Source organism: Phocoena phocoena, chromosome 3 (assembly GCF_963924675.1).
Source record: "Phocoena phocoena chromosome 3, mPhoPho1.1, whole genome shotgun sequence".
Classification (NCBI taxonomy): domain Eukaryota; kingdom Metazoa; phylum Chordata; class Mammalia; order Artiodactyla; family Phocoenidae; genus Phocoena; species Phocoena phocoena.
In genome coordinates, this window is record NC_089221.1 from 84,183,552 (window position 1) to 84,192,523 (window position 8,972).

General features: G+C 42.3%; 1 protein-coding gene across 1 annotated transcript in view; it reads left to right on the forward strand.

Moving 5' to 3' along the window:
* Positions 1–1,201: 1,201 nt before the first annotated feature.
* Positions 1,202–8,972, forward strand: part of MACIR (macrophage immunometabolism regulator) — a 17,074-nt gene continuing 9,303 nt past the window's right edge. Inside the window, exons 1-2 of the mRNA XM_065875289.1 lie at positions 1,202–1,361; positions 8,814–8,903. The gene's annotated coding sequence lies outside the window, so the exon portion shown is untranslated. The remainder of the gene's footprint in view (positions 1,362–8,813; positions 8,904–8,972) is intronic.

Sequence of the window (8,972 nt, forward strand, 5' to 3'; positions counted from 1 at the left end):
TGAGAAGTTACACATATCTGTTAGAAATAATTTATGTTTTCCTAAAATTGTTTTATAATCTTCCCATACGTATTTTAGGGCACATAAAGTAGTATAAAATGTCTTCTAGCTGAGGAGCCTCCAGACATCGCTGTTGAAATAAGGGTGTTCAGATTTGTGTTTATAGTTTCAGGGGCATATATAGATTTTGGAACAAGTGTGAATCAATATTTGTTTACCTTTGTATTAATTTACACCAAGATTATGCCTTTTATGTTCAGATAAAGCATTTTCTTAAAAAAAAAAGGAAGAACAACAAACTCTCTTGGATTGAGACTGGAACACAAATTATCATCATTTATAAACAATTCTGGGGTTCCTCTGGCTGCGTTCAAACCCACCTCAGCCACTAACTCCGTGTGTGTGACCTCGAGGAAATTACTTAAATTTTCTGCATCTTTAAAACGCGAATCATAATTGGTCACTCTCTTACAGAATTGTTGAGGAGTGTAAATTAGAAAATGCATGTAAAAAGGCCTGGCACACAGTGAGGGCTAAATAAATGTCCGTAATTATTCTTATCTCTGAGTTTGATAACCGGTTTGGCAGAGATGTACATAAATCGAGAATAGGAAAGAATGATCAAAGGAAAGAATTTCTTACAAGAATGGAAAAGATCAAGTCTGAGGATTCAAAAAGGGGCTAATCAAATCAGATTCTGAATTTTACCCTCCTCCCCACATTCACTAGATATTTAGCATTTTTCTAAGATTGACCCTATAATTTGTAATTTCATGGGCTTCTAGTCTTCTCTACTTCAGCTCAGTGCTGCGTCCTTAAAGCGGAGACTCACCAATGACAAACATCGCCACAACACATAACTGGGGCAACTTGAGTGTTGCCAGGCCTGGAGTGGGAGCACTTGAATTGTTGGGCGCGGGTTTGGACTGGGCAGGGGGGGGTTACGACTCCTCCTCCCCCTCCTCCCCCTCCCCCTCAACCACCGCAGCCGGCAGCTCCACTCCCCTCTCCCCAGCCCCCTTCTTCCAGCTCCCGAGCGCCTTTCTCTCTCGGGTCCGCCCTTCCTCGGGGTGTGTGAGCTGGGCGCAGGAGGCGGGCTCAGCGCTGACGGGCTGCGCCTCTGCAGCCAGAGGGAGGAGGGCGGGAAGGCGTGCGGCGGCGGCGGCGGAGGAGGAGAAGGAGGCGGGGACAACGCCGGGCCGTAGCTGGCGCCGAGCGCGGTGGGAGCGGAGAGGGTACCCGGCTGGCTCGGCTGGCGGCCTCAGCCCGGACCTCGACGCCGCAGCCCTGCGCCTCCCGAGCCCTTGTCTCAGTCTCCGCGACCCCAAGCACGGCGGAGGCGGCCGAGCTGTGGGCCACTGGTAGGTTGACGGGGACGGCGGTTCCTTCTGCAACCTTTTGTGCTGCAGAAAAGGTGGTGGTGGTGGTGGTGGTGGTGGTGATGATGATGATGGGTGGGTGGGTGCGTGGGTTAGGGGGGTTGCCCCAGTCCTCGATCCTCGGTGCCAGCCCCAGTCGTGGCGCCGCCCCTTCCTCCCTGCCTCGTCTCGGGGCCGGGCGCGCGGTGCCCGCGCGGTGCTGAGGAACCCTGACCGGGCAGGCCTCCGGGATGGACGGCGGGCGGCCTCAGCGGCCCTTGGCCTCGGCGGTCTGGTCCGCCGGCGCCCGAGCAGGGGGGTAGAGTCTGGTGGACTGGGTGGGGCCCTGGCGGGGTGCCGGGAGCCCGCAGTTTCTTGGTCCAGGGTGGGGTCGGAGACGCCGTGAGTGTGCAGCGCGTGTGAGTGAGGGTGCAGGGGCGTGCGCCCCCGTGTGCGCGCGGCGTACGCTCGCCGGGGAGGTGCGGGACTCGACGACCCATTACGCGTCTCCCGCGGTGCGGCGGTGCGGAAGTCGGCGCGCGTTGGCGCGCACGCTGGATCATCCGCCGCCGTGGCCTCATCGCGGGGCAGCGGGCCTGGGGGCCCCATTAAGAAGTAGGTCCTTCCCGGGCCTGCTGCGCCTCTGGCTGCCTGCGCGGGCCGAGCGCCGGGTGCGACTGCCCGGGCCAGATAGCACCTCGGGGCAATCCGTGGCAGCCTTATCTCGCCTGCCCTCCTCGTCCGCGCAGCAGTCTGGGGGGCGAGGCCGTCCGGGAACCCGCAGCCAGCGCCCGCTGCGTGTCTGCCGGTTTGGCGGGGGCGGGCAGACCGGCCGTGGCCGGGGGCGCGCGTGTGGATTCGGGCCGGGTGCTGGCCAGAAGCGAAAGCGGCAGATGTCCTTGGGCATCGCCGCCCTCGCCCCACCTGTCGCGGGTGAACTTTGGGCCAGGTGGAAAGCGGAGGAAAGGGGTTTCCGGGCGGGCGGCAGTCAGACCTTGAGAAGGCGGCCCCATTGTGAAGCTGCCAAACTCTAGTGGTGGAATCTGCAAATCTCTGCCAGAAAGGAGATGGGAACACGAAGGGAATGATGGCCCTGTCCCTTTCTCCTTGTAAATGTTCCACATCCTTAGGGTGTCTCTGCTTCTCCAGCCACGCCAGTTTGCACTCGGGTTGGTTACTGATTTGTGTCGAGCCAAGATGCTGAGTGTGTATGTGTATGGCTGTGGCGCACAGGTTAACACTGGGACTGGGAACTTTTTAATCATTTGAGGAAAGAGGAAGAATGGAGGCAGTAGCATTTTATAGCGTGCTCGCTACTCCTAGCCAAAAGAACAGCTCTTGCACAACATTTCCGACGTTTCTAGACTCTTCATTTTACATTGTTTTTCTCAGATAAGCCACACTACAGTTCACTTGTAAGTTGCTTTATTTATTTTTTTTAACCCTGTAGAGCAGATTAGACACTAAGGAGATAGAAATGACCTCTTCCCAAAGTTTATTTTCCCAGTCATTTCAAAATACAGTATTGGTTATTATTGTGAAGCTTTTGGTACTTTCTTAATTCAAGACCATGATTTACGCTTACACAATTATACTTAATGAATGTTTCACAGATTTCTCAGTGTTTTAATTATGTAACTGTGTATGCATTATAAACTTAATAAAATGACCAGCATGAAATACAAGGATTAATGATCCCGGAAACCTCTTGATTTGATAAGAACTGGTGTTTAGAATATGCTTCTGCCAACATTTTAGGTTATTTAATTGTAAATTAGACTGTTTAGTAGTATCTCTTCCAGGGTATAAGACAGAGGGTATTTATTGACCTTACATAATGGTCAGTGACTTTGTTTACTTTCTCTGTATAATTTTGTATACTTTGGAGAGCTAGTGGGCACATTAACCCTTAAAAGTATTTAGTGTGGTGGGAGTAATAAAACCTTATATACAGGATTAAATCTTTTTTTTTTTTTTTTTTTATTATTTTTTTTTTTTATTTTTTTTTTATTTTTATTTATTTATTTTTTTATGCGTTACGCGGGCCTCTCACTGTTGTGGCCTCTCCCGTTGCGGAGGACAGGCTCCGGACGCGCAGGCTCAGCGGCCATGGCTCACGGGCCCAGCCGCTCCGCGGCATGTGGGATCTTCCCAGACCGGGGCACGAACCCGTGTCCCCTGCATCGGCAGGCGGACTCTCAACCACTGCGCCACCAGGGAAGCCCTTTTTTTTTTTTTTTTTTTTTGCTGATTTATATCCTCTGGGGGAAAATCAGCTCGTTTCCTCCAGAGAGAGCTCTGATTTCGTCACCAGCGTATCAAAATAAGTTCTTGGTTTTAAGCTTTCATCTGGAACGTTAGCCGATTCCACTGTGTACACCTGTCCCATTTCACTTATGTTTCCTAAAGGGCAAATTTCTTGTAAAGACTGCATGTAGACGTGCAGTTCCAGTTACTGTCAGTCATATTTGTAGTGAAACTGAATTTTTTTCTAAAAGTAGAAGGATGATTTCACATAATGATAAGCCACTGGTAATTTCTTTAATTTCTACTAGTAGAAGTAGAAAGAAAATGAATGCTGCCCTTTAAGGAATTTACTATTAAAAGAACTGATATTAGAAAGAGAAACACATTTTTTTCTTCTGAACCAATCATGGGTTGTCTTTCCAGGTTGGTGTGGTTAATGATTTGTTTGTAAGGTCAAGGATGGTTTCAGAAAAGTCACACCCTACTTAACTCTTCTTAAAAATTATTGATGATTTAGTTTTTATGAGTTGCAAGTGGAAAAGTAAGATGATTTTAAAGTAGCCTTTAATACGAGCACATAAGTATAGCTAAGCATTTTACTTTCATTGTGAATGTTGTACTTTGGCAGTTAAGCCATTTTATTTCTGCTCAGTGTTCTCTTACTTGAGAGATTTTTTTTGTTTTTTTGGGTTTTTTTTTTGCGGTACGCGGGCCTCTCACTGTTGTGGCCTCTCCCGTTGCAAGGCACAGGCTCCGGACGCGCAGGCTCAGCGGCCATGGCCCACGGGCCCAGCCACTCCGCGGTATGTGGGATCTTCCCAGACCGGGGCACGAACCCGTGTCCCCAGCCTCGGCAGGTGGACTCTCAAACACTGCGCCACCAGGGAAGCCCTTGAGAGATGTTTTAGTCCTCTTTTTTTTTTTTATTATTATTAGAGTAATCTCTGAAACTGTTCGTAGCAAAATATTTTCACTAGTCTGAACGGAACTTTTAAAAATTGCTATTTTTTGCCAAGTCCTTTTCCACTATGTGTCTCTCCTCAAATAGCCACTCTGAGGAAACTACCTGCTTCCATTTTTTTTTTTTTTCCTTCCTGTTTTGGGAACTAGAATTAGAACCTGTAACTTCTCTACCAATTTTCTTTGCCTGAAGTTTATCTTTCTTTTTGTAATATAACCTTTAATGATTTGTGAGATTTATTTACCAAAATTCTTGAGGGCTATATGCTCACCTTCATAACCTTATGATTTTTGGAAGTGATATTTTGTTAATATTTTTCATATTGCTATTTTGTTAATGGATCTGTGATGAAGCCAGAGATTTGTGGCTTTTTTGTGTGTAGGGATTTTGTGTGGGCTTGAAAATTTCCATATGGAGCTTCTATATTTGGGGGAAAATCACTCCCATTAGGTTCCCAATGCCATTCAAGTTTACTGTTATATGTGTTAGATTTATGTATTTCCATGTCTGTCTGTCTTCCCCTCTTGTCTGGTCTCAGGCTTCACTTTTTATATTTGTTACCAGTACCTGTACAATGCTGGGACACAGTAAGACCCAAGAAATATTGTTGAATGAGTAAATGAATAATTGAATGGCTGAGTGGATACACCCAAAGAAGTACTACTCAGAACTGTAAAGAAAGCCACTATGCAAGCAGAAGGGTCTTTCTTCCTTTCTTTTTAAATTCATTGCCTTTCCATTGTTATATATTACTTTTGAGAAGGATGATAATACAATTAGCAAACTGGGATGGGTTTGAGAGATAAAGGGGGTGCTGTAAATAATTATGCCAGGGCACTCACTGGCTATAAACTGAGACATATGGTCACTCAACTTTTGAAGGACATTCTTCTTTATTTTCCTGTGATGGTATCTATCACCTTGCCTGAGAAAATTTGACACACTTGCTAGTTAATGTTTGCAGACTTTTCTGTTTGTAGAAACTTCATTTGCAGTCAGATGTTGGGTGTCTTTTGCTTAGTCACCCATGGCTTCCCTGTCCAGAGGCCTATGGGTAGCTCTTGACCAGGCTTAATTTTTCCTGTTTTCATTGCTTACAGGATTATGTCACAGAACTTTCTGCTTGTTTCAGCTGCTTATAGCTGGAAGCGTTATGTACTCTAGCCTTTGCTCTGTTTACTTCCCTTTGTTTTTTTTTGCTTTTAATTAATTTTTATTGGAGTATAGTTGCTTTACATTGTTGTGTTAGTTTTACTTCCTTTTGTTTTTTATGCAGTATTTAGTCCATCTTGTAAGAATTTCACATGAGCTCTTTTCCCTTTGGCTGTTTTTGAGAGAAGATCCATTGATACTTTGCCAAAGCTTCATGTTCAAAACATTGGCCAAAATCAATTGCAAGTGCTAGAGATTTATAGATTTTAAAGTATCTTAAAAGTGTTATTTGGAGGGTATATATTTTGGGGACTTTTGAATTACAGTCTTTTAGTTCTTTCTAATGGGAGATGAGAATAAAATCCTTATTATAATTTTTACTATGTTCCTTTATAGGAAGTCTCTTAAAGAAGCTATATTCTTATACTAGTTTCTGACCTCGTTCCTTTTATTTTAAAATTTTTTCTCTTTTTCACCATCTCTATCATCATCATCCTCTTAGCACCTGTGCATGGATAACGTGCAATTACACACCAAACAGTAAGCTGAGTCAGAAATGAGTAAAAAATGGAACAGAGTTCCTACAACTTGGTTTCGCCCTGTGTTGCTCCTTTGGACTCTGTATTTCTGTTTTTGGCTTGGCACTGGCATAATAGGGATAATTAGTTACCACACTTTGTTTACTATGAAATTACAACCATTTCCTAGACTTCCACATCAGCTGTAGTGCAAGAGTTGGATAATTACTTTAAAGCTCCTCTGCTTTCAAATCCAGAATGAAGTTTTAGGTTGATTTTCCTTTTAGTATTGAAAAAATATTGGAAAAGATATTTTTCCAATGCATTTAAAAGCTTGAAAAGAAGGACATATCACCAGAAACATGGTGCAAATTATATGATAGTTTGAGATTTTAGACTGCTTTATAAAACTATTGTTTATTTAAATTTTTTTCTAATGTTCCTTTTTCTGGGTTTTCAGTCTAGATTTCTAAAAGTCTAAATGAAATCTATCTCACTTTGCCATAGATGTAGCCCTGAAAAATCAAGTGGAGATACGTTTCTGTATCTGGCATCCAACCATATAACCAGCAAATATTGGCTGATACATTTTTTCCTGGCTTAGAATTTTTGATTTAAAAAAATCTTATAAGGTCTGAGGAGAAAGGGTCTATGATTTAGAATGGTTTTGTATAAGACTCTCCTGTATGTGCCTTAGAATTTCGACATTTTTCACGCTGGAAATAACCCTAGAGTTAGTAATTAAAACTACCTTCCTCCAGCCGTTTCACAAATGGGGCAATAGAGCTTTTAAATAAAATAACCCTCCACACATTTAAGATAGGATCCCACTTACAAAAATTAATATACATTTTTCAGGAACATGATTATTGTGTAGAAAGCTACACACTTGGGCTTATCACTACACAGAGCCATGTGTGTGTAAAGTGATGTCAGTGGGCTTTGGAAACAGACAAATTGGGGTTTGGAGTTTTGCTCTGACTTTCAAATAGTATTACTTGATTAAATACTTTAAAACGGGGGTATTATTTTCCTGATGGGACTATATAGTTGTTAAGATTAAATGATATAAATTGCATATAGGTTTTGGCTTGTAGAAGGTGCTAAAACTAAAAAAAAAAGGTTTTAAAAATTTCCCTTCCCCATTAAAAATCCATTTACTTGAATAAGAAATCAATTTGAACTTTATAACATTAGGATTGGGGAGATTCTTTGGGGGTAATTGTGTTAAATAAAAATTATTGTTAGGTAACAATTTTTGTTACACTGTAATTCATTTTATGTTAAAACCAGAGGCTTCATTGGTGGAACAGACTTAATTATCTAGGTTTCTTGGTTACCCAATTTGAAAATAGTTTGTGACAAAAAATGAAAGGAAAGGTGTCGAAACTAAATCTAAAGAAGTTTCAAAGGTCGATAATCATGGTGGTTTCTCAGAATGATAGTTCTGGGTGTGTTAGCTCCTTCCAGGGTCCCAAGTGGAGGAAGCACATACCTTTATTAATTCAGTAATAATCCATTTCCTTTGGATAAAACTTTTATGTGCTGGTTAGAAAAATAATGAATAACAAATCTTTTTGGGAATGAGTTGAACTGTTGCCACTTCAGGCTTTGTGCACTTACATAGGTAAAATGAATCTATTCAACTCATTTGAGCCACCATCTGCCCCCAACAAGTTAAGCACAACAGAAAACCCACCAACCAAAGAAACCTTTACAGGTGGAAGAAACTTTGAGTTTTCTTGGTCTTAAGAAATTAACCCAGTTAATTGGGGAGGTACAAGATAAAGATAGATTTTCTTATACATTTGTCCCCAAGTAAGAGGTGAAAGGCACAGAAGAGATGTTAGAAACCGTAAGCAATGTAATAACTATAAAGAAGTGTTTTTGAGTTGTTCTCTTTTAAAAAAATGTTTTTCCATGAGCCTTTCAATCATTTGCCTCAGAGCAGTCTTAGGGAGGATTGTTGCTATTTTATGGCTAAAAAGAGTAGACATCAAAAATTAATTGCATAATAATAACATCACACATTCGTAAAGGGGTTTGCAGCATGCAAAACACGTTCACCTACTTCTCATTTGATCCACATAACAACTTTATGAGGGAGGAAGGATGGAATTGTCCTCATTTTAAAAATTGCTACTTATGCAGGTCAAGAGGCAGAGTTCTTAGCAAGGCAAGGTCTAGGACCTTTTCTTTTGACCCCAGTCTCAGCATTATATTTTCCATAGGATACTGCGAATCTTTTGAACACATGAATAGGATTTGGATGATGGAACCAACATTTAAACCCCTAAGTTTTCTTGGCTCTTCATTTAGCCCTGGTAGCTACTATTAGTCTCCAGGTAGAGATTAAGCAACAGAACACAGAGAAACAAGCATGATAAAATGTTTGAGGTTGCATTTAGCTGAACAAACTCAAAATTACTTTAATTAATTAATATTGTATCCTATGTAACCTGTACCTGGTGTTAGTATCTCCTGCTTCATCATGCTTTGCAGTTAGAATTGACATAACTGCTTTATAAGTTGTGTTACTTGTTAAATTAAAGGTTTATTTTTATATTTCATGTTTAGTATCTGGAGTAGAGCAGAAAAATTATTATGCCTGTGTTCCCTTGGGACTCATTGGAAATTGTACAGTGACATCTTCTGGGATTTAGGCTGGTGAGTTATATTTTGCTTTTTCTGTTTGTTAACCAGTTGTATGAACATAATACTATAATGTGTTTTAAG